This window comes from Heterocephalus glaber, unplaced genomic scaffold, assembly GCF_053883595.1.
Source record: "Heterocephalus glaber isolate CG9 unplaced genomic scaffold, H.glaber_assembly_v1.0 deba00001608, whole genome shotgun sequence".
NCBI lineage: Eukaryota > Metazoa > Chordata > Mammalia > Rodentia > Bathyergidae > Heterocephalus > Heterocephalus glaber.
The window spans coordinates 18,941,684-18,967,765 of NW_028258379.1; the positions used below are offsets into that span (position 1 = coordinate 18,941,684).

Here is a 26,082-nt window from a genome sequence, read left to right on the forward strand (position 1 = left end):
ACAAGTAAATATAAATAATTTTCATGTTCTCTTTTCTTGGTCATCTCTTTCATCTCTAACTGATTACTGTCAACTGCAAAGATGTGCTTTTATTTACTGTGTGATTTATAGGCTGTCAGTCAGAATTGTTCATATTGCCAAATAAATGATTTCATTTGCTTGTATAGCTCCTTTTATTAAAAACATGTCTTTGCACTTTGTTTCTATGATTAACATAACTCTTCTTTCAATTATCTTACTGCTTTTTCACTGACTGGATATCTTAGAATGCTCAGAAATAAACTGAAAAATGAAATATAGGAAATGCCTGCACTGTCCAACACAGACATGTGGTTAGTATGACTGAGAAACTCAATTTTTAATTCAATCTCATTTTAGTTAACTTGAATTTAACTTTGAAAATTGATTTTCAATTTAGTTATTGGAAAATGCTTAAGTATGTTTGGAACTTGTTGGATATGTGAATTGCTTTTTCACTGCTAAATTTTATGAAATTTCTATATAGATAAATATTTCCAATAAAATTTAGTGTCTGAGTTGAGATATGCTGTAGGTGTAAAATACATATCAGATTTTGAAGGCTTAATATTGGAACTAGAGTGTACAATATGTTATGAACTGTTTTCAAATTTGATCTGCCCTCAAAGGGTAATATTTTTAATATATTGAGTTAAATACATATATCGGTAAAATTTATTTTGTTCTTTGCTTACTTTGGTGTAGCTAATAAAAAATTTAAAACTACGTATTTATTTTGCTTTTTATCTTTTCTAGGGCAGTACTGACCTAGAAAGTTTATTGACTGAAACTAGTTAATGTTATGATCTGTATGTTTGTATCAGTGGCTTAGCTTTTGTTTGATCACTTTTGTGGTCCCTGCGGGTGCTTCTGTTTGGTTTTTAAGTCCAGACCAGACTGATGAGAACCCAACTCCAACTGGGACCACATTGCTCCCTATAGGTGGCAGCCAATACCAGTCAGAGTTTGTTCTTATCTAACCACAAAAAGTTACAAGAAAAAGAACTTTCATGCTTGTTAATTCCTCATAACTACTTGTTATTTTCTTGAACATGGTCCACATATGTATACATCTGTGTGTGTGTGTTGTGTATTCTTCTTAAAGCCTTGTTCAAAGACTGGTTTACATTAGAGGCTACACTTATACATTATTTACTAAAAATAATTCTTGTGATAACCAATGATGTCTGTATTATGTATTTCCACCCTCAATGAATTTTGGGTGCCATTATATCCTGACATTTCCCCCTCACCACCCACAGCAGTTAAGAAACTAAAATTTGAGGCTAAAATAAAATAATGAATTGAGTGTACATGTTACTTATAGTTTGTTTGTAATGAATATTTGAATGGAATGATGGAGGGAGAACACATCATATCAGCAAAAGAAGAGTGGACTTTGTGTTTGGTGTGGCCAGAAAGTACAGAAAAGTTTGGAAAGATGAATACTTCTTCCCTCTACAGACTGACTGCCTGTTTTCCCAATTCTTTACAGTGCTATGTAATTTTGTGGAATATAATTCTCAATTAGGAAACTTTAACAAAGACCAAAAAAAAAAATGGGAAGAGTCTGTCTTCTAAATATATCCTTAGCTCTTCAGGCAGCAATTTAATTTCAGTTAAAAGGAAGAACAAAGGCAAGCCAATGTTTTGGAATGAAGCTAGCCAGGGACTTTCAGAGAGGCTCTTTATAGAAATGGACCATGGGGCATTTACAAGGTTATGTAACATTCTCCTCCTCATTGCAATAGAGAAGCTGCAGCTGATTTGAGACTTTAGAGAAACAGCAGTGGCTTGAATTAAGTGTTGCTTGTGTCCAAAAAATTATTGGCATTTTATCATTTTTTTCTCCATCTTCAGATGATCTTTTTGAAGGAGATGTAAAGGGATAATCTATTCATCTCTATTTTAGAGATAATTAAACTGAGTTTTAATGAGGTTTGTTGTCTTGCTTCAAGTTATCTGTTTGCAGAAATGAGAAAAGAATAATGCTTCCTCAGCTTTCCAGATTTATTCTCTACTCCAGCTTCTGTCTGGGTGTCAATAAAATATCAAATGTTTTGTGTGTGTGTCTGAGAAACTTAAAATTTCATATATTTTCACTAGCATTTATTGAACCCCTGCCTTTATTTAGTAAGGTTAAAATTAATATAAAATATTTCCTTCACAGTGCTTAGCAAGTATTTTTTCCATACAGTTAGCTAATACACCAGTGATCATTTTCACTCCATCTTGTGTATGTATAAGTAGTTGAAACATAATAGGAATCTGAGAGCCACATATGTAATGAGATGCATCTTAGCTAAAATATTCCAAACCTGGGAGAATTAGAAAAAGTTTTTCCCTGATCATAGTTATCCAAATATTTATTTGACATGTGTGTAGCCCTAGGAATATGTATAGAGTCAGACAGAAAAAGATAAGACTTCTTGTCTCACCCCCAGGACCTTTTAATTTCTGCAGTTACAAAAGTTCTCTTTCTCGTTTCTCTCTCTCTGCCCCCTCATATTCATATATATATGAATATATATGAATATATATGAATTTATATGTGTGGGTGTATAACATATATATGTATGAATGTATTAGTCATAGCATAATAATTACTTACATACATCCTGTCTATGTCTCTTAAAGATGTTTGGAAGACTAAATCAAAGGCATTAAGAAAGATAGCACACTATAAATAAAAGTTGTTACTATTATCCCTGTCCTCTAGGAGTTGCTAAACTCTATTTCAATGTAAATTTGATCTGAATACCCAGGTTCACATACAGAACAAACAGAACACCAAGAAGCATTCCTTCACTACTTGCAATGTCCTTCTTGTCCCATAAAAAGAAAGTTTGATAACATCAGGAGTACAACTAGTGACTCTGCATTTGAATTATTTAACCAAGTAAGTGGTTGTTAAATTCAAAGAGCAAAATTCTGAATAATCATTGATGATCATTTGCAGAGATAATATAATTTCACTGGTGCTCTACATAAATAAATTCCTATGAAGAATTTATTTTATCTCTGAGGAAAGAGAGATTCAGAGGAAGCATGTCAGTTGTCCAAAGCACACACCTCATTGATGACTGCTCCTTGGTACAGAAACAGAGATATATTTAAGTCCAGTGCTATTTTTTCTATATTAGCCCATCTCCTTGTAACTCTCCCACACTCCTTTTTCTTCTACTCCTCCTTCTTATTTTCTTTATCATATAGTATCGGGTTGTTTTTTGCCTTTCTTTTCCTCTAAGGGTACACTAACCAACTCCTGTCTAGAGTTAAATTTATCGGAGATCAAAGCAGGATAAAAGCCTTTATATCCAAGCCAATGGGCTGTGTTTCCAGAGGCATAAATCCTAGGAAATAGTAATATCTCACATAAAATCACTGAAGGATGGTGTCCTGGTTATTTCAGTGGCCTCTATGATACTCCATAGAGGTGTAACTTATCTGCAGTCTCTGGACACATTTGTTCCTGCTCCCTGCAATGGGCTGTGCATTTTTTGGAAACCCTTCCACCTAACAGAACAAGGACATAGATCAAGATCTGTCAGCCCATACCTGAAGTGTCTGCTCCAGGCCATGTTGCTACTAACCTAAAAATGTCTGGCAGTGTCTCCTGCCTTCTTTTGTCCCTTTAAGAACCAACCTGATAAGCACTCAAAATGAATAAGTAATAGGGCTTTTTTCTTCTCTTCACCTCTCTGCTTCCCTCAGCAACATCCATTAGGAGAGGTTGAATGGGTTCAAAGGTAATAGGATTTGGAGAACAGGACCCAGGGAATTACAAATAAATTCATTATGTTTGCAGTTGCTGCCATTGCCAGTGCAGGCTTGCTTCTCTTACAGTGGGGCCAAGGTGAGTGCAGCATCACAGAATGCATGATAAGACCTGATAAAAAGAAAAATTGAGGCTCAGAAATAGAAATGTCAGGCCGGGGATTTAGCTCAGTGGTTCTACCACCTGCCTCGCAAGTGCAAGGTCCGGAGTTCGATCTCTGGTACCAAAACAAACAAACAAAAAGAAAGAAAGAAATAGAAATGTTAGAGTCACTGGTGTGTCCCCTTGGTACAGCCAGCACTTCAGTTACCAACACTAGGGAAAAAAAATTCTTGAGGTTATAAAGGCCAACATAAACACTGTAAAACACAGAAACCGAAAGAATGAAGTCAGCCATAGAGTCCTGCTCCCCATTGTTGGTCACTAATACTGTTGTCCAATGCCAGAAACTGGGATACAGAAAAGATCTTCAGGGCCCAGGAGCATCCAATGACCACAGAATAATTCTGTGAAAACTTTAGTGAGGCCATGTTCTCATCACTACTCTTTAATCTACATTGGTCATTACGGCCATTTTGATATATTCTCCCAACCAAGTGAGAAGTTAAGTTTCTTTCATTCCTCTATGTCAGGGACTCTGCATGCTGCCCGCTGGGAAAGGAACACTATGCTCTGAAGGTCTCAGGCATTTGCTGCTGTCTCAATAGGTAGATTTTCAGTTAGCCTCTCATCATCTGTTGTTTCTGCGGTCTCCTGGCCTTCATCTGGAGGAAGGTGATAGGAGAGTGTTCCGTTCCTGCAGCAGGTATGCTTGTCATCAGAGTAAATGTGTACTCTGAAACAGATACTGCCTGCATGGCTGTGCCTCTTGAAAGCGAGTATTTTGGTGTGGATCAATTATGAAAAGTTCTGTACACCGCCCCTGCACATGAAGACATGGCACGCCCCACCTGAAAGCTTGACATAACTCTAAGGTCTGGGATCATGCACACGTCTGCTCAGCGCTTCAAACTGTACCAAAATCCAGCCACTCACTGTCAGTACTTCAGTGAGTAATAACAAAATTTAGGGTTTTATCAACTGCTTCCAATAAAATAATTCAGATGCCTTTGGTACTTTTATAATTTCATAATAGCACTTTTATATTTATTTTCTCTTGTCTTTTCTGTAAATACCATGTAGGATATTTATTTATTTCCTATTTACTAGACAAAGAAAATATGACTTAAGAGGTTTTTACTAGGGTGGAGGTTTTTCTACTGTTATTGTTTTGTTTTCTATTTTCTGACATCAATTTTTCTCTGATATCAGGATATAAGATGGGATATAGGATAACCTAAGACCCTCAAAAGATGAGGGCTAAAAGAGACTACGAGGCTTTGCCCTTAGAAGTTCATTTGGCATTCCCCTGTCCTTGGTGGAGGCAGGGCAATCTCCATGCATGTCTTGTGGAGGAGTCTCCCCCAATCGACCCTGTACTTCTCTAGAAAGCAGCAGAAAAGCTTTGTTAAACTGATACTTTGAACATTCCAGAGAATGTTTTCTGAATAAAACCTGAGAAGTATAAAGTTTTGATGCAGTGGATTTTTTTTCTAAGTATCATAACTACTATGTTCTACAAATTACTGAAGTCATAGAACATAAATTACTGTGAACTGCAGTGACTCTTGAAGCATGGTGTGTGACAGAAGTGTGACAGAACTTTATAGGCTAAATCATTAAGGTCACTGCCTAATTGGGATTTATAGGACTAAGACCTGACCCAAGTTGTAAATTTTTGGACAGAAAGTGAATGACTGACTGCATATCCTGTTGAAATCGCTAGGGAACTTGAGGAGGCAGAAGGTGCTGACTGAAATTAAAACTTGTCTGAGACATCAGGATAAAAATAGTTCTAGATATATGAAAATGGTCTTAAAAATGAAGCAAAATTGATATTGCAAAGCAGCAGCCCAAGCTCAAAACATTCTTTCCTTCAGAAACCAGTATACAAAAGTGGGACACTGAGTGAAGCCATTGAGCTGCTGTCAAAGCAGAAACAACTAGAAAATCCATAGTAGGGAAGAGCTTCCTTAAGAGAGGGCATGGGGTACAGGGGTCAGATAATTGACAATGTACAAGTGAGGTACCTGTCTTTTCAAAATTTCTTCTAAACCTATAATTTCATAATTCATTCTCACTTTCAAAGCCTGTGGGTTTGTTAACACTACCTGAATTATGCCTTTGGATGAATAATGTCAGAATTGAAAACATTAGAGCATTTCAAGATAGCTTTGGTTTCCAAATATCTTTGCTCATGGATCCACATTAAAGGATGGAAGTGTAATTGATTTCCATCCATAGGATTATCTGATGACTTTCAAAAGCCAAAGTGTTTCATTTGGCCTTTTGTTAATGCTGAACTCTCTTGTCACAGAACTCTTCAGGAGGTGTCTTACTCAGCATGTCAGTAGAGATCTGTGTATCTTCCCTGCCCAAGTGCATACCTGTGTATCCTGTCACTTGGCACCATTGATGTATTCTGTTGTAAGGGAAGGAGAGAACTCTAATAATTAAGATCATCCATATTCCAGACATGAGTTATGAATTTTACTTATCTCAATTAAATTTTTAAATAAAATTTTATTCTCATGTCATGCTTAATATAAAGACATAAGGTTACAGTGTTAAGCCTGGTCTATAATTTCACAAATATCAAATGATTATCTAGAAAATCTCTGGTTCATTACCAATGAATCACATAAGCCCTTATTAGTTATATGTATCTTTGCCCTCTATTTCAAAATGTGGCAAATTGAACATTATTTTTCAAAAATTTGTAATTAGTGATTAAATTCTCAAGATTTTCTAGTAATGGATGCTAAATGTCCTGAGGTTCTTTTTGACAAAAATCTTGCCAACCTTCCGTATTAAAAAAATCAGAATTACTATTACTTCGAGTCCTGATGTGAATTTAAAGCCACCTTTAAAATTAAATGCTGCCAGGTTTGCATACTCAGAGTCTTTATTAGAAATTAAATGACATATGCATGTATATGATTGGAAATAGAAGCACAGGAAATGAAGCGAGCAACTCTTTTGTTCCTATTTGAAGGCTATCTTTGTTGTCATTTTTAAGAAGACACTAAAGTTGTTTGTCATTTAATCCAAAGCTATTTGTTTCATTATCTATTAGTTTCTGCCTCTTCACATTTCTTGGATTGAAGACAGAGGAAACAAGCCATGAAAATGCCATGGGAAAATAATTCTTGTGCACTTGCTGTCTACGAGAATTGAGAATTAATGATAGATGCTTGGTTTGGACATACACGGCTTACATGAACTGGAAAATATTGATTTTGAGCTAATTCAAATTTTAATACACTTCCCTACATACATATATTTGAAAGACAGGTATATGGGTTTTGAGAGATTTGGAAAACATGACTCTTCTTTGACTTTTTGGAGCAGTGGAAATGTACGCTGTTTGCCTCTAACCCCAACAAGAATGGTTCTAATGAGACACCTATATTGATTTGGAAGTGTATTATATCTGCTTTTCTTAAGAGCTTTTGCTTCTCTATTGTCCTTTTTTTGGAAAGGTTGTTCCTTTATCCTTTTACTACTGTTGGTTATCTTTCTTAATATAATTAAATATCAATGAGATATTTAGGGAATGTGTTAGCCCTGTGGCTGGCCCTTTAGAAGCACTTGATAAAGGTAAGCTACTATGCTTATTACACTTTGATCTTTACCACATCCCCTTGATATGTTTACTGCAAATGATATAATCCCCATTTTATTAAAAGAAAGCTGAGACTAGTGGAGGTGAGAGGTTACCTGACTTTTCTCAGGCCTCAGAATCAGTGAACATTATTACAGGTACTTGAATTAATCACTCCCATCTTCTGGGCCAGTAATTGCACCTCAACAATAAACTTTAAAACAGTGAACTTTTTGTTTTCCCTGAAATGCGAAATGCTTTTATATCTTCTCTCTGATTTTAAACCTATATCTCATCTTAGTAGAAATGCCATGCATTTGTTTAATATTTCTAAATGCATATAAACTGAAGTGACAGCCTAAGTATAGTCTAAATAACCTCTGTTGGTATCCTCAAACTTCTGTAGATATTTAGTATATTCCATAAGGTGCCGTCTTGTGAAAGGCTTATAAACAAATCAATTGGTCTTGACTTAATTTTCAGCCAACATTAACATCTATTGAGAATGTCAGCAATAAAAATATCCCTAACACTATTTGATGAAATACATATAAAGTACTATTTGAGAACATATGATGAAGCAAAAATATTCTTCCTGGGAGTGCAAGGAGAACTACTAAGCAGGGTTACCACTTAGACTGAGTGTTAGGTGATGTTTAGACATTTGTGCAGTGCGGCGGTTGGGTACAAATAGGTCTGTAGGGTGGGCCTGTTCAGACAGAGGTGCATGTTAGAGCAAAGACGCTAAAGAAAAAGAAATATCAAATGATCCAGTACAGTTGAGCTATATGAGAGGCAAATGTACCTGTTGTAGGTTCATGAAATGCTTGGAGACTAGGTTCAGGAGTTCTAGAATAATTTGGTAGTGTTCAAACTGCGCTAGGTGTTTTTAGGAGAACTGTGCTATGATTGAGTGTGTGATTTGGAAAAATAAATTTGACAGTCATGGGATGGAGAAAAAGTGAGAGATGGCGCTGTAGACAAACAATATCTTTTTCACAAGGGCAACGATGAAAATTAAGACTAAGGAAATGGCCAAGGAGGTGAGGAAGAAAGAAAACATGTTAGAAAAATATTGTGAATATATTCAGTGGGGCTGAGCACATGATGAAATATGCAGATTAAATAAAATAAAAAGGACAGAAAATTAGCTTAGATGGATGGGTCGACTGCTCTAGGCATAACTAAGACAAGTATATGAAGTGCCTCTTTTCAATAAAGATGAGATTTGAGTATATGAATAGCATCTAACCATTTGCCATCTTGTACAATGATATGGCTTTTCATGGATAAGCAGTTATGGTGGCTCCTTGCTTTGTCGTTTAGTAGTTTCTCTCTGCAATCAACTGTAAGCTCTTTAAAGGCAAAGACCACCAAACCATTTCCATTAAATCTTTTGAAAACCACCAGCACACTGATGCCAAACATAGACTAGATCTCAACAAATACTTGATAAACTGGATTGAATTTACATATACTTATGGTGATGGAGAAAGTGATGCAAGGATTTTTTTTGCTTCTTTTCTATTCTTAGGTTTCACCCAGCCTTTTCATTTTGGCTCTTTTGAGCTTTTGCAGTGCTGAAAACACTTCTAGCTGACAAGAAAGAAAAAGAGGGTGAGTGAGTGAAACAGAGGTGGGGGCACTGCGGTTTCCAGATGGAACTCCGCAGGTCCGTCTCCCATAATTTTCACCTTTGATGGGGAACTGTCCCAGACTTCATCCACCAGGCGAAGGTTCTGACATGGTACCTTCTTAAATCAAGCTTGAAGGGAAATTGATTGAAAAGAAAACACCATGATGGGAAAACAATTCATTCTCTTCTCCTTGACAGAAGATAGACTTTTGTCTATACTGTAGAATAAATATTAACTGGCTGAATGCTTTAGGATCTAGATGCCTAGAAGAGTCAAGATGGCTTTGCTCACTCTTTGCAGGGAGATTTTCCTCTTATTTAAAGACGTTGAATACAAAAGCTATGGTTACATTTCAATATTAGTATGTTTCCTCCCCTGTGATTATTTATATTAACCAGATGTAAATGAATGACAACTCTGACAGATATTTCTGTATGCAGTTGTGTGTTCCTCCTGAAGTATTCATTCCTTTAGACAAGGAATAAATGGATATTTTTCATTTTTCTACTAATGACTTAAATATTACAGCAGGCTTATGTTTTCTGTGTTATAATAAAAATGAATTTCAATTCATAAAAGTGAAGTTAATGCAAAACTGTGGTGTAATAGGCACCTGATGCCAGATGTAGTGGCACACGCCTGTAATCCCAGCACTCAGGAGGGTGAGGCAGGAGGATCACTGAGAGTTCAGGGCCAGCCTGGGATGTATAGTGAGTTCAGTGTGCTATATAGTAAGCCTGAACTGCATAGTGAGACCCTGTATCAAAAAAAAAAAAATAGCCACCTGATGCTTCTTGTAGCAGAGACGATTTCTTCATTGCTTAGAGGTAGCCTGGTAGATGCCTACATTGAAAGACACTCATCCTTTGATAAGAAATAAAAGTTGGATTCATTTTCTCTTGTAGAAGTTGCAAACTAGGGCAGAATTTAGCCCTGAAAATATATGTTTGGCCAATAGTTCCATGCTATTTGGTTGGCATCCCTTTCCCATTCTATCATAGGCTGTGCTATCCCTTTTGTAAAATGACTGGCCTAATTTGCACATTTCCTAGCTCAACTTCCGAGATCTCAGAAGAGGTGAGTGTGACTGTCTCGCTAAAGATTTTGGTGTAACTATGTGAAGTTAGACTCCTAGCCCCTGTGAGTGGAGCAGGCAAGGAACAAAGGTGCTGGTTTAAGGCCTTCCTCATCCACTTCCCTAAGTCAAATGAGAAGGTTCAGAAGTCTTACCCAGAATGCCATGATTGACAATGTGTTCTCCTTCTCCCATGACCCTGAACTGTTGTCTCTGCAGTCAAGGTAGCTTTTACTCTAAGAGGTGACTTGTGGTGTGAAGATATCTGGTTAAGGCCTGGCCAGTGAAGATGCTGTCAAAGTTCCACACCTGTGATGTTCTTGAAATGATCTCTCTTTTTTTTTTTTTTTTCCTGAAATGATCTCTTTTTGAGCCAATCCCAGAATTACAAGCATTTTCCTGCTCGTTTTAGTGCTAATGACTTCACTTTTCTCCTCAGCTGTGAATGTGTTATCTTCTTGGATTTTTTTCCTCCTCTATCTTTCTGTCTATTCTTCTTCTTTTCCTTCTTTTTTCTCCAGCTTCCTGCCCTTTTTTCTTTTTTCCCTCCTCCCTTCTCCTTAGTTCTTTCCTTCTGTTTCCCCTCCCCTTACTCCTTCCTTTTGAAAATCTTAGCAAAAGTTAGTGGATTTATGATCTAAAAATTAGGTTATTAGAAATCTATGTCATAAAGCCTGGAGAATTGATGTTTGAATTCTCCTTGGCTTGAGTCAATCCTTTATCCTTTTTAGGTAAATGAATTAAGGCTCATGCAATTTCCTGTGTGGGAGACTCTTTTTAGATGAATCATTTAAATTGAAAGCCTTGTCTGCTCATCAAGGGGCACGATTTCAGAGTTCTCCTGAGTACTGCGTGAGCATTGAGTACAGTCATTGAGACATACAGGCAGCCTTGTGCCTTAATCTATGTGAGGTCTTGATTCACATGTGGGTATTTGGGGAAAGGATATAACTGCATTTCTGCGTCCTTGGATCTTTTCCCCAAATTTCCCTTGGGGTGTTTTAAAATAACCTTTCTTTGTTCCTTTTAATATTGAAACTTTTTATTGGAAGAATTCAGACTTAACTTTGGCTCCAGACCGAAAGTCTCATCTCATTTAGTTCTGTCATCCCTAGTCCATTGCTGATACTTAGAATAGATGAAATACTAAAAGTGCTATTTCACCCCCAAATTGACAGAGTGTTATGACTGCTATTATTTAGTGCTGTGGAGAGCTTTTAATGAACTATTGCAAGGCCTTCAGGGACACATTTATGTACTACATTGTTTTTATGCCAACCTCTAGGAAAAGGGAGACAGGACTTCCTCCAATGGGTAACCTGATATCTACCTTTGTGGTTCTATGGAACTTGTTAAACCTCACAGTTCTCTAATGTTGTAATGAGAAACTCTCAATTAATATTTGGTACTCCTTGTGATAAGAGAAAATTAAAAGGTATTCACTGGTATTAGGCAGGATCATCCTCATACTTGTATATCCATGGCATTGAAGTGTCATTCTGTTTTGTTTTCCTAAATTCTCCCTTGAAATGATGTGGCAGGAGGGTAAAGGGAAGCCAGACAAGATTTGTTAATACTTTCATCATGCTAGTTATCTGGATACACTAGTGAAGTCTTTTCCAAATGTTACAGATGAGGAAGAGAGACACAGATACATTATTTAAATAGTACAAATTCACATAGCTAATAAACAAGAGAGATACAATTCCAAACCAGATCTTTATAACTCTAAAACTTGTGTTCTTTCCATAGCCAGCTGCCTCATTCATCCCACACACTTTGTAATTTCTGTGTGGGGTAGGACTCACCAGGTACAACTAATGGGTTGTTCTTGTATGCACATGTCTCATGTTTGTTGAATGCTTTATAACTTAAAAGATTTTCATATACATTAATTATTCAGACCTGTGCAGTGGTATGTTTGTATGTTTCATTTTACAGAGAAAGTCTTTTGGATTGAAGAGAGTTATGAATTCATAAAGACATTTGTAAAAATGATTCTCTCTGTGCATGTGTGCATGCATGTGAATTTAATCAAATGTAAATACTGACTTCCTAATGTGTCTGGTATTAAACTAGGCATTATGGGTGATAGAAAGCAGCAACCACAAAATTTAACATTTATTGAACTTTTATTTTGGTAATTAGTTTGCACATATTATTTCATGAAATCCTTATAGCCTTGTGGTATACATACTCGTTATCTTCATATTTTCTGATCCATAGAAATTAAGTAAATTAATTGTTGTCTCGTAGTTAACAAAAGATGACTTTAAGATTGGAGCCCAGGAGCTTGAGCTCCAAACCCTGTGCTCAGAAACAACACAGAACATTACAGGACTGTAGGGTGTGGCCCTGTCTTGTGGGGCTAGAGTCTAGAAGGTAGGACCACACCAACGGCCAAGGAAAGATTGGCTAAGACTTTGAAGAACTAAGCCTTTAGGTTTGTGTGGGAGAAGGGGAGGATATTCTAGTGATGGGAACAACATAGCAAATTCAGGGGCATAGGAATGGAATGCCAGTTTTTAAAAAACCTTTCATTCTAGATAGAGTTATAATATTTGATACAATAATATGCAGAAGAATGTGAAGTTTACAGGAATGGACTTTGGGGGGATGATAATCATGAGATGTAGAAGGCTTTGGAGGGCAGGCCTTGAAGAGATTGTGCTAGCAAAGCCTGTGTTCACAGCAGAGCTATCACCTGGGTAAACTGAGGCTGTAGTGAAATCCTGGAAGGAGAGGAGAATTCAGCGCAGGAAAGCAAATCTCCTGGGGTGAAGCCTCAAGATGTCCTTGCCTGAACCTAGGAAGGGAGCCCCCTGGACTCCAGGAAGGAAGGGTAAAGAAAGACATTTGCAGAGAAAGAGTGGTGCCCATAGCTCCTAGGAACTCTGGGGAGGTGTCTCCCCAGCACACTTGCTGAACTGGAAGTTGAATACCAGTGAGTACTAGCAACTGCCGAGACTGAGGAGAGCAGAGACAATTGAGCAATTAACCTTTGGCCATGGGTATGAAATTCTAATTAAGAGCAGAAGCTCTCCTTCTTGTGGGAGGGGGAACTGCAGAAAAATGTACAAGGAGGATGTTAGCAACCCAGACTTAAAATACATCCACATCAGTGGGAGACAGTGACAACAAAGAAGGGGATCACTGAGCAATTAATTCTCCTGTGTCTCAGGCTCAGTTTCATCTTGCCTCCCAGTCACTAAGGCACTGGAACGTTGTGCACAGAAGCCGCAGTTCAGGGAGCTGATGTTGGATGCTTATGCTTGTCTCTCGTAATTCTTCGTTTGCTGAGCATCATTGTAATTTCTATGTAAATTTGCTCAGAGTAGCAATTTAGCAGGTTTGTTGTTGACAAATGAGGAACAACTTAATAGTCTAGTTACTCCATTTCATCACATTTGATGAGGTGGAAGTGGCATTTTGAAGGTTGCAGAGAGTGGCACCAGACATGGGTGATCTTGGGGAAGCCTCGTTCCCATAAGGTCCTATTTAATTTTGTTCATTTTTAGATAGGAAAGAATAAGCTTCTACATCTGGGGAACCTGTTTTCCTGTGGAGAGATACTGTCTTGAACCTTCTTTCTCTGGTCACTTGGTGACTGAATGTCTTTCATATAGAAGCGAATATCCTCCCACGTTGCCTAGACACCTTCAAAAACACAGGCAGAACTTGTTTTGTGTCACATGCTTCTCATTGTCCATCTTCAGAAAAGTGGAAACAGTGGAGTCCTTTGAGAGGTGGCCCACAGAAGGATTCGGGGAGCACAGCACCATAGCTTTCCAGATGCCACTTTTTCTTTACCATAAGGATCAAAGTCCTTTGGGGTGGAGTTTGAGCATTTGCCTAATTCAGTCCCCAAGAGACAGCTCCTTATGCAGCTTTTCCCCAAAACTGCAAACCTTCCTCCTGCCACTGTGCTGCAAATGAGAAAGGTAGATAGATTGGGAGGCCTGGAATTCTGGTCCTTCTTCCCCATCTTCAGCAGTGATTTTGCTCATGCATTGGTCTGGCACTGTGGATACATAGCAGTCATTTATTCTGTTCACAGTTCTGAATGTTACAAAAGTAATACAAAGTCAAAACTACAACTTTCATGGAAACTTTTACAGAAGAGGGAACCAACAATAAGCAAATAAACAGATAAATGGCATATGAAAGAGTGGGTGGGAGAGGAGATCGACAATTCAGGGAAGCCCACTGTGCAGAGAGGACGTTCAACAGAGGTCTGAGCACTTATAAAAGGGCCCTGTTCACAGATTGACAGAGGAGTGTTCCTGGCAGAAGGGACCAGACTGCTGCAGCAAAAGTTTTGAGATAGGGAAGAGCTTGCCTTTTGATGAATCAGATACAGAACCAGGCTACTGCTTGCATACCAAGACTGTCTCAGATCACATTTGGGGATCTCTAGAACTATTCTATCCTATTAGGCAACATTGTCAGATTCAGTCCAGTGCACTCAAAGTGGTACCCACTGCCTTCTTTGTTATGCACATTTTTGCTGGAGTCGTGCAGTTATATATCTTCAGTGCCTTTTCTTGCTGGGCATATGCACCCTGTGAATTGGAGATGGAACTATTTCTCTCTGTTGGATCCCCAGGAAATTTGGGACGAGTTTTCCAGTAACCAGCTAGAAAACAAACTCAATAAATTCTCTGTCCCTTTTCACATAGAATCCTTGGGCTGCCTTACTAATTTCTTAGCATTCCTCTCCATTTTCTCCCTCTATAAGTTGTCTCTTTAAAGATCACTCTCTGTGCAGAGTCTTCTTTGTTCTTCTTTGTCAAAAACCAAAATTAGTTTCTTTATTTCTGCTCCTAAAATTCGCCAGATGCAGTTGGGAAGTAGAGAAGATGAGTAACCTTTACCTGAAATACTGAGACCAGAAGTGTTTTAGGTTTTCACTGTTTTGTTTTATTCATTTTTGTATATTTGTACATGTATAAGAAGATATCTCACAGATAAGATCCAAGTTTAAATATAAAATTCATTTATATTTCATCTTACACACTTGAATTAATTTTATTATGTTTTTATTGCTATGTTTTATTTGCAAACCATCACATGAAGCGGGATGTGGAATTTTACACTTATGGCTTCATGCTGGCCCTCAAAAGGATTTCAGATTTTGAAACATCAAAGATGTCAGATTTTTGGATTAGGGATACTCAACCTATGCCATAAAAACAAATAATAAGAATTTTAAAATGCTTTCCATCCCCATACCCTGCTCAATAGTTTCTGTCCTTGCTGCACTACTGGGTAAAAACCATAAGTGTAGATTTTATGATATTCCAAGGTTCCAGAACTGAGACCTTCACACAGATACTCAGCTGGGCCTAAGTTTGATCTGGCATCACTTTTTTGTTGCCGATTGTTAGTGTCCGCATCTTCATTAGGAAGACAGCAAAGTATTTTTTCTTTTGTTTTTAAGTATTAGTATAATAGCTAACAAAAAGAGAAATGTGGGCCTAAGAAAGTACTGGCTCTTTGTGGGCCTCGATTTTATTGATTTACTTTGGGGAGGAGGAGGATTAGAACACAATAATTATTTCTGATATGCATCTTCTAGAGGAAATCAAGCTCCCTAAGATGTTATCACTTGTCTCCATTTCTTTTTTTATGATTAGCTAAATACTTCTCACACAGGACACAAACAGGCAGGTCTCACACATACCGTTCTAAATCTTGCCCTTGCCTATGGCTAGAATGAGTATGGAACATTCGTGGGACTAATTGTGAGCTCTGGTATGCACATGGCACTCATGAATTGATGAAAACATTTGTATTGGGCCCTGCTGGTAGGTAGTAGAGACCAATTCTATATTAGGCAAGGTCAGGTCCAACTCTTGAAATAGAATACATAATGGAAACTGCAGCTTTTGCTCTGGTGCTTACCAAAAGCTGACTCTACCCCTAAACTTTCTTCCTTCCTCCTCCATATCTATGAGCCATTAAAAAAAGCTGTTGTGAGTAGGGGTGCAAAGAGGCTTAGCATAGACAGGATGACAAATGTGGCTGCCACCTCAACTCATACCTATACATGTTGCCAAACAGAGAAAGGGGCCAGGACTCCCCACACTCTAACCACTGCTTCACACTTCTGGCTTTAGCTCATTCAGTTCTTTGCCTTTCATGCAAAGTTGCCATCTGACATGGCTACTAAAGAGATGCAGCCTCCTGCAGGAAATCTATCACATGAGCTAAAAATAAGGACTGCTATTTCTCTGCAGATACCATTAACCCAATTAGAGCAAAAAATTAAAGGAAATTACAGCCTCATTAACTATAAGCAGGATAAACTCCAATAAGGCAAACTAAATCAGTTATACGATTTAAAACTTTACTCAAAAATCAAAATAATTTGAAACCATCTATCCCCTAAATGAAGGCAGAAGCTGCATGGCAGGCTTTATATGAGCCAGTAAATCAACAGAAGTCCAAGACTCCAGGGCAGGAATTCAGGTGACAAATGATGCTTTGTGCAAACAAAAAATTAAGCGAAACTGGTTTTTTAGAGGCTTCCTTCTTCATGAAAAGGGAGAATATTTTGAAAGTCCTTTGGTTGAAAAATGTAAAAACGCTCAGAAAGAATTTTAATCTTTGATATTAATTAGTAGAAGGTGTGTATTTCTTAAACTCCTTTATCAAATAGAGGTCAACAGGGGCCTAATTGTTTGATGCCAGAATTTGATTTATTGTGCCTTCAATGGCAGGTGCCAGGCCATTAAGCCTCTGTCAGCCAGCAGTAACTATATTGTATATCACTATTTTGTTATTTGCGCTATTTAAGTCCCTTCGCTGAGGATACTTTCACTCTATTTTTATTTTATTTTAATTGACACATAACAATGTTGCATGTTTCTGGAGTACAATGTGATGTTTTCAGTTCATGTGTACACTGGGGGATGATCAGTAGTCTGCGGATACAGAGTTAGCTAGAGTTCTATAGTCTGGTTACAAAAATGGACTTCATCAAAGTTAATTTTTTGAATCAGTGTGGAGTTTGTAGTCGTCCATGATAACATGGATTAGCTTCTTTCCTCCATACCCAAGCTCACACACACTCACATCCAGATGCACATACAATTTTAAATATTTTGAAGGAAGAGGCAATGACAGGAAACTTCACACAAAACATGCAGCATCTGTCTCCGGGGTGTCTCATCCGTGGAGGTAGAGGGAAGGCCCGGAAATGATGTCATGTGGCTTGCAGCTTTGGCTTGACCACTAACTACTAAGTGATTATCTGTTGCCCTGGTGTGACATTATCTAGTGTCCCCCTGGAGCTAAAATTTGAGAGTTCACAAAAGGAGTGAGAAGGAGGAGCCAGCTTACTTGCCCTGTTGTGGAATAATCAGTGGTGAAATGGAGAATGCACTTCCAGCCCATAATTCAGATCTTTTTTTTGGTACCTGAAATCGAACTCAGGACCTTGTGCTTGGGAGACAGGTGGCAGAACCACTCAGCTAAATCCCCAGCCCACATAATTCAGAGTTGCCAGAAAAACTTATCTTCTGAAAGTTGATTATCTCACTCATGTGCAGCCTGACACCTGGCTTGAAGTGGCCTAACATCCACTTTCACAATATTTATCTTTGTAAAATGATTTTTTTAATCCAAGATAGATTGTCTTCCTTTAAAAAAATACATATAACAATTTTAGAAATATGATTATATATGCATATCAAAAAGAGAAACCATGAAGGAAAAGACTTAAAAGATAAGTGTTTATTATTATTTTAGAAAGACACAGATACAATTTCCGTGTGGCCAGAGGAAGAAATTCCTACCTGTATGTTTGCTCTACCCATTGAGCAAATTTTTGAGCATTTTTAAATGTTTGCTTTAAGCATTGTGCAAATGCTTAAGAATATGGCATGAAGCTCCTTTCCCTGGGAACTTTCAGCTGAGGTTTCAGACTCACCTTTACTGAAATGTTACTCTGAAGAAACCTGAACCCCGGGTCAGCCCCCCACTGTTATTTGGGTTATTTCACCTAGAAATTTGCAGCTGAAAGCTTGTGTAGTCCTTTTCCATGGTAGACCTGTGTTTCATGTGACCTTCTCAATGGTACTATAACAAACTGCTCTTTGGTAATGTATCCGTGCTTTGCCTCCTTCCAATGCATCTTGTAGTTTATTCTGTATATAAAAATGCAGAAGCCCAAGACTGGTGGAAATCTAGAAAAGAGAAGGGTAAAAGGCCAAAATGACAGTGAAGCTGAGAAATCCATATTTGGAAGGAGGAGTAACCACATAAATGAAGTCAGTACTGCCTAGGACAGTGATGGTGAAACTTTTAGAGACTGAGTGCTCAAATTGCAAACCAAAACCCACTTATTTATCACAAAGTGCTAACATTGCAATTAAACCTGAATGCTCTGCTGCTGGGGCAGTGCTGGAGTGGCTTGGCTGGCGTGCTGACAGAGAGGGCTCTTGTGTGGCTGCTATGGCATAGATTCACTGCCACTGGCCTAGGACTTTCTGATAGGAATCCACCCCCATGTAGAGTGAGCCTTTGTGCAAAGAGCATAGGACTTATCAGTCATTTGTGGACACTTCTTACTTCAATCTTCTAGCAATTAATACTCTCCTATCCCTCTCATCTCTCTTGATTGTCCTAAATATTCTTATTTTAAAAAGAAATATAAACTAGGATGTTCGGGGACAATTGTGCAGTGGTGCACTGCCCAATTAATTGTCAAGTTCTGGACTTTTCCCTGCTCATCACAGAAAATTGGTGTGGCGTGAAGCATCCCTTCTTCACTCGTATCCCAACTCAGTCCACGTTGGAAGGTCAGTGGTTATTCCAGAGCTGTTCGAGACACAACCTGTGCTAACTCTTCCTGATCTCAGTGTCTAACAAGGATTTAAACATTTACAGAGCAGAGATTATGGAACACAGGCAGAATTCAGGAAGTAGTCAAGGCATTCAACTGAATGGACAAAGTCAAGAGACTAGCTCTAACCCCACTGGCTATTAGGAAGTGTGAAGTAGTTTCCTTTAAGTAAAATCTTCCCTACATACATGCATTGTTTGGCAAGATGTATTTTTAAATTCTTGGAACTGTAATGCTTTCTGGTGGGTCTTAAGCTCTCAGATTTTGCCCCAGGCCCCCTTATTCCTTGTTTTATTATGATGAACTTTTGAGGTGTGGCTTCCTCTGTCTGGACTTTACTTCTCCTCTCTTGACTGCAATTTTCTCAAAAAAAAATTTTCCAGTTTCCCTGCCCTCTACATCAGGAGACCTCATGATGACCCAAAGAGGTGATTCAGGCAAAAAGATTTCTTAGACTAAAAGAATAACCTAGATGGACTAGAGTATCATTAAACTAATTAATGCCCTTATGATTATTATATTTTAATGGTAGTGAAATGCAATCAAATTCAACTTTGTGTATGAACCCCCCCGCCAAAACTTCCTGGCTTTCATCTTATAAAACTGAATCTATCCTCGACCCAGTAGCAGTCCAGTATAAAACTTGGAGAAATTTCTTTTCTGAGCACATTTTTCATTGTTTTCTTTATAGTCCCCCGTGGCTTTCCTGAGAGTGTACAAAGATCGAGAGGCCACCCTCCAGGTTATCTTTCATTCAGGGGCTTGTAGCACCCAATCAGTTGTCAAGGTCTGGACATTTCCTGCTTGTCACAGAACACTGGTGTGACACAGAGCATCCCTTCTTCACTGGTATCCCTTGCTGCTTCTGTGGTGAGCATCCTCTGCAAACTGGTGAACAGAAATCTGAAATTGTATCTCAGAGTGGAAGGATCCATTGCAAACAACTTAAAAATGTTAAAATGTAAATATTAAAAATATGGTATAGGTTTAAATAAAAAATAATATATTATAGTAAAAGACACATCACCATTAACCACCTTATTAATCATCCTATTATTCTTGCCACTTTCTGAAATAATTCTGGAAGTCTTCTTTCTTGTCCTTATGAGATGTGATAAAAAATATGGTGAATAGGGGCCAGGGATTTAGCTCAGTGGTTTCGGTGCCTGCCTTGCAAGCACAAGGTCCCAAGTTCGATCCCTGGTACCAAAAAAAAAAAAAAAAGAAAGAAAGAAAGAAAATATGGTGAATGTTGCTGATGTGTGCCATCCAATAGAAAGATAGGTTTGTAAAAATACTACAGTGTATCCTCATTCACCTTATTCATAGGATCTGGCACAGTGCAGCTTCTGGCCCTTCCCCAAAGTCAAAATAAAGATGGAAAGTAAACATTTGTGAGTTCTATAGGACATTGAAGCAGCTGTGAGAATGCAAATAAAGACAGTCATGAAAGATGTCCAAAACTGCTTCAGAAAATGGCAAGAATGATGGAATACTTGTGCTCCAAGAGAAGGCAATATTTTGAGGGATTTAATGCCAGTGTATCTTTTACTGTAACATATATCTGTTTAATAAGAGCATTCACTGTCCATTTTGATCAGACCACATGGTTTTGAACATAATGATTCATACCTGTACTTGGTAAAATAGTAAGCAAGATGATAGACAAAATTCAGATTATATATGAGAATCTGTGGAGCTGAAATGAAGTAAGTACTCCTTCAGAGATAAGTCATGAAAATGGGTTATACAGGATTTTCTGTTCTTGTATCATTTGAGTACCACCTTCAGCATTTTTGATATGGTTACCTATTCCCTATAACAGTAATGGGAATCTTTTAGAGCTTTCAAGGATAACAAACAGCTAGGTGTGGCATGAGACATAGGTTCACCACCAGTGGCCTATATTACTATTTATTTAGTAGTCTTCCTTAAAGTGATGCATTTTACTTAAAATTAACACATTAATTTTAAAAGCAGAATACATAATCCTATGATAAAATAAAATTCAGTCTCCTTTCTCATATATAAAAGATAGTAGTAAAAATAAAAGCAATAAGAGCATTTAGTTATATATTGTACCTAATAAAAGCTAAGGTTTATTCTTTCCTTATTGTAAAATTACAAAAAGAAGTAAAGAATGACACATTTAAATGTCTTTCAAAGACCTACAAGCATTAATTTTTCTCATAAGGAAGTCAGAATCAGAAGAAAGCTGAAAAGTTATTAATTTGTATATATGTAATTTAGCGTGATTTAACATTATCTTCACGTTTATTTACTATCACTTAATGCATCAAACACAGTAGTCACAAACATTAGAGATTCACATCAGAATATAGTACATTTTGATCACACAGGTAGCCACACAATCTCATTATAGAGCCTACAATCTTAGCTTTTCCTCAATCTTACAGCTTAATACAAATATTATTAATTATGATAAAATATTTTATCATAACTTTTAGAAAAGTATAATGATGATCTGCCTCACTCATACTGACATTCTACAACTCCTGAAAAATGAAATTTTACAATTTTGATTTATGTTCAGGAAGCAAGGCTTAACAAATAAACAATGACCACCAAAACAAAAAAATATAGATATTTTTCACTAATGAATAGTCAGTGTTCCTTCTTACTAGTGTTGCTTTATTTTTTAAATATAATCTCATTTTCTTAGTAAGACTAAAGAGTAAGGTTCTGAGAGATTTCTTAGAGCCATTGGAAAATAAGAAAAAAGGAACATGCAGATGTCTCCACAACACAAGTGAAGAAGGGTTCATTTAAAGTTGGAATCAAGGTCTCCCACTAGTAGTTCAGTGTGTGCTCTTTGATCATTACCTCGTTTCCATGTCCACTCTGTGCCAGAGCTTCCCACTCTTAGCACTATTGATATCTCTGGCCAGTTGGGTGCTCACCTTTGCAGGGTAGGGGATAAAGAGCAAAATCCCCAAGTTCTACTCACTAGATGCCCAAGGCATCCCCCAAGTGGTGGCAATGGAAAATACACCCCGACTTTGGAAAGTGGCTTTAACTTACCCAGGCTCCTGGATACCTAAGCTGGTAACTGGTCCTGCTGTTGTTGCTGGTGGTAGTCTTGGTGTTTCTTCTTCCTCTGTTAAGACATAGTCAAAACTTTTAGGGTCCTAATAAAACCTCTCTTGCTATTCAAAGTATAGCAAGGAGATAGAAAAATGGGTGTATGTAGGGATATGGATTTAAATGTTTTCCTTTAGATTTTAGCAGTGAATTAAGGTCTCTATGTGCATGTCTGGTGAAGGTGCTAATCAAGCACAGTGACTGAGAGGTGGGGAAGAGCCTCAGCAGTCTGTGGTCACTGTAGGAACCAGAGAATAATTGAGCAAGACTGAAACTGCTTTATGGCCAGTGTGAGGCTTCCAAACTCTCAGGGGCCTTTTCTGTCAGCCTACGTTGACCTTGTTCCTCACTTCTGTGTTTGTACCATTAGAAGAAGCAGCTCTTAAGTTGGCCTGCTCTGCCATGACCTGGAGTAGAAGATTCCCTGTCTCAATGTAATAATTGCTCTATTACTGTTTGAGGGAAGCATTTTTGAAATCATTTTGGGAGCCCCCAGAGGTTATTTGATGAATTATTCAAAATTCATATCAACAACATTATTTTAACTTCTTACCTGTTAGGTAAAACAAACAGCAAGTATTTTTTTGGGAAGGACACTGGAGAAGAAAATGAACATACAAAGGAGAACTTATAACAAAACTCGGAGCAATATTTTAGGCTTGAGATAGATTCTATCATGGAAGCATGTTTGTGACAGACCCTAAAAAGTGACACTTTTTATTTATTGCTACTTGAAAATCAACCATTGCATACTACTTTCTTGAAATGCTGCTATGATGCTAAGGCGAAGATGAGAGAGAGATACAATTTGAGTAACGATTCATTCTTAGAGCCAGGTTCTTACTTGCAAATTGTGCTTTTGTTTACATTAAGATGACTTTTGTCTCTGTTTAAATCACATTCTAGGGCTGGGGATTTAGCTCAGTGGTTCCACCGCCTGCCTTACAAGCACAAGGTCCCAGAGTTCAATCCCCAGGTTACCAAAAATCAATCAATCAGTCAATCAAAATAAAAATAAATAAATCAATCACATTCTATTTCTGTCTCCTTGCTACATTCTTCCTCTAATGCAGGGATTTGTGCTTTATTCCTGAAGATATTCTCTCTCTCTCTCTCTCTCTGTCTCTGTCTCTGTCTCTGTCTCTCTCTCTCTCATAAGGTACCTCAAACCTTTCTAAAGCACTTTATTACTTAGTAGTAATTTGATCTTTTAAATTTAAAATGTTGCTCTTGAATATCTAACAATAAGATTAACTTGGAGTCTGCCCTCAAAGCACTAGTACACATAGTCCCGCTTAACAGTTCACTTTTGTTCCTCTTTGTTAAATGGGGCTACCTTACTTTAGGACACCTGTTTGCAAAAGTATAGGAAGAAGCCCTGTCTTGTTCTCCGGGGCACTGACTAGATCTTAAAAATCACACATAACCTGGCTATAAGTACCCTGACACAATCACCCACTGACTCAATGAGTTGGTTAACTTGATATAAATTTATAGTAAAAATTATAACTACCTCTTCTCATGAGGACACCATTTACTGACACGACTCAAATATTCTTTGGAAGGTAAGGTTTAATGTTATTATTAAAATTTTCTTGTTTCCATTACTACTCGAGCACTTTCATTATTACCATCACTTATTTCCATATCTTAAGGATTATGAATTTATTCTTTGTCAGTGTTCATCTTGGAGGATTTTAGCATAAACTGTTATATCCTTCCACACATATGCCCTATGCTGTGCTTTAATTTTTACAGTGGGAACTAAGGACACAATTAGATTTCAGTGAAGAATCATCTATTGGTAACTTTAGGTGGGTTGGAGAGAAACTTCGAAATGTCATCTATTTCAAAATCAAACCCCTTTAAAGGACATAGGTTATAGGGTACAGAATCTCAGGAAACCATAAGCTTTTCATACTGAGATCTCTTCAGAGCATACAGAGACTCACTGTAGAGGAAATTCCTACAGGTGGTTAAAGGAAGTTTAGGCAACCTCTTTCTTTCCTGGGCTCCAGAATCACCCAAGACACCTTTTCCTCAGCCTGTGACCTATACTGTGGACTGTTCCTTCAGAATTCCTTACAAGATCACCTCACCTGAAAGAATGAAAGGTATTTCAGGTACTTCTTATATTTCAACAGACAAGTTGAACCTGGAAGGTTCAATCCCAGAACTTTGAAATACAAGTCACGAGATGAAACATAAAGACTGCAGAAATTTTTAACCATAACTTGGTCTGTGAGTAAACTTCTCATTGCCATAATGATTTTAGCCCTTTCTCTAACCTCGATTTCCCTGCCCAACACTTTGACTCTAGAACATGTCATAGTTCAGCACATTGTAGGTGCACTTTTAGTTTTTTGGGGGTAGGGTGGGGATTGAACCCATGCCCTTGTTCATGCTAAGTACATACTGTACTACTGAGCTAGTTCAAGACCTGGTTTGATGTCTTTAGTCACCTGCATTCTCACAAGGGGTATGATTGTGCTTACAGGGTATATGAATTACACACATTCTCTCTCTGCAAAACCTGTTGTCATAAAGCAAAGTGAAATCATTCCCTCCTTTGCTGAATGGATAGCTGTTCTTTGCAATGTTCATGTTGAGTAGGTGCTGTATAACATCACTTGTTCTTTTTTTAATGTGACTCACGACAAAAATTACCCCAGCTTTCAGTAATCTCAAGGAAAAAAAAACACTTGCCATCTGCAATTTACAGCTTTTAACCTGAAAAATAGGATCTAAAATGATACTCAGATACTTAAGAGGCTTCACGTGTTGCAGGCAGAAGCTGACAGGTAGCACACGGTGGAAGCTGGAGCAGCTTAGGAAGAGCCACAGAAGCAGAGGCAATGGTATGGAAGACCTACTTGGGAAAGAGCCATAACCACTCTGTAACTAGAGATAAGAATAGTTTCCCATATTCTCCAACTACCTTGATTATATAAATATTGAGTAATATGTTGTAATACAGTCATCAGGAGGAAACTAATAATAATGCAGCGGTGTTGCACACATAGCAGTTATTGCTCAGATAGCTGTCTTAACAAAATTGTAAGCTGTACATTTTGGAATCTTAATCAATTAAAAGTCTTGTTTCTTCTTCTTTGTACAATGCCTTTCCTTGAATTTCTATATCTGGAGTTTGATTTTCCTGTTTTAATGAACACCATAAATTGACTTGGATTTAGGGGAGCAAAAAAAAAGCAGAGCACTTCTTGAAAGTTTGTTCTCCTTGGGGCATCTTCTTATTCAGCTGTAACAACTAGCAGATTTTCAGGAAATATTTTTAAAATGGATACTGGGAAGAGTCTCATATGTTTTTCTTAATTCAAGACCCTATAAACTTCTGCAGGCTGGAATTTAAGAGAATTTGGCTCTGTCAGTGTTATTCTGAGTGTGAGAGACATTGGCCATTGATTGCTTCAATTAGCATTTTCCAGTGCAAATCATGAGACATAAATATACTAATGGCATATCTTTGATACATAGTAAGTAGTTGAATTGATTTAAACACTGTTCCATTTAGAAAGATGAAAAGAAGGGACAAATACAGATGGATGTGTGGTCAAGTATGTGCAGTATGTGTTTCAAAATGCCTTTTAAGTTTCCAGGATGTGGGTCATACTATTTATTCACTGCTGAGAATCTCTCAGTCCAGTGAAGACAAGTGTTTGCTCTGTTCCAAGACACATCTGCTAGTGAATAAAATGTGAGAGCTAAGCTTCTAGTCTGATCACCTTTCTTTGGGGGACAGGGAGCTGTCCTTGTTTCTCATTGGCCTGAGATCTATTAAGGATGGGACTTTCCCAGAGAATGACTGAGATCCTCTAATAATGCAGTTACTGGAATAATGACATCCCACTGTGTACAATAAGGCAATAGTAGAAACAAGGGGGAAAGGTCAGCCCAGCCTTT

The 26,082-nt window shown here is 37.7% G+C and overlaps 1 protein-coding gene and 1 pseudogene across 2 annotated transcripts in view; both read left to right on the plus strand.

Annotated features, from left to right (window-relative positions):
* Window positions 1-11,484, plus strand: part of LOC147822777 (WW domain-binding protein 2 pseudogene) — a 147,032-nt pseudogene extending 135,548 nt beyond the window's left edge. The window contains exon 1 of the transcript XR_015444951.1: window positions 1-11,484. This exon is cut by the window's left edge and continues 135,548 nt beyond it. The product of XR_015444951.1 is annotated as a WW domain-binding protein 2 pseudogene (transcript).
* The window catches only part of Nrxn3 (neurexin 3), a 1,580,164-nt gene that overhangs the window by 912,147 nt on the left and 641,935 nt on the right, over window positions 1-26,082 (plus strand).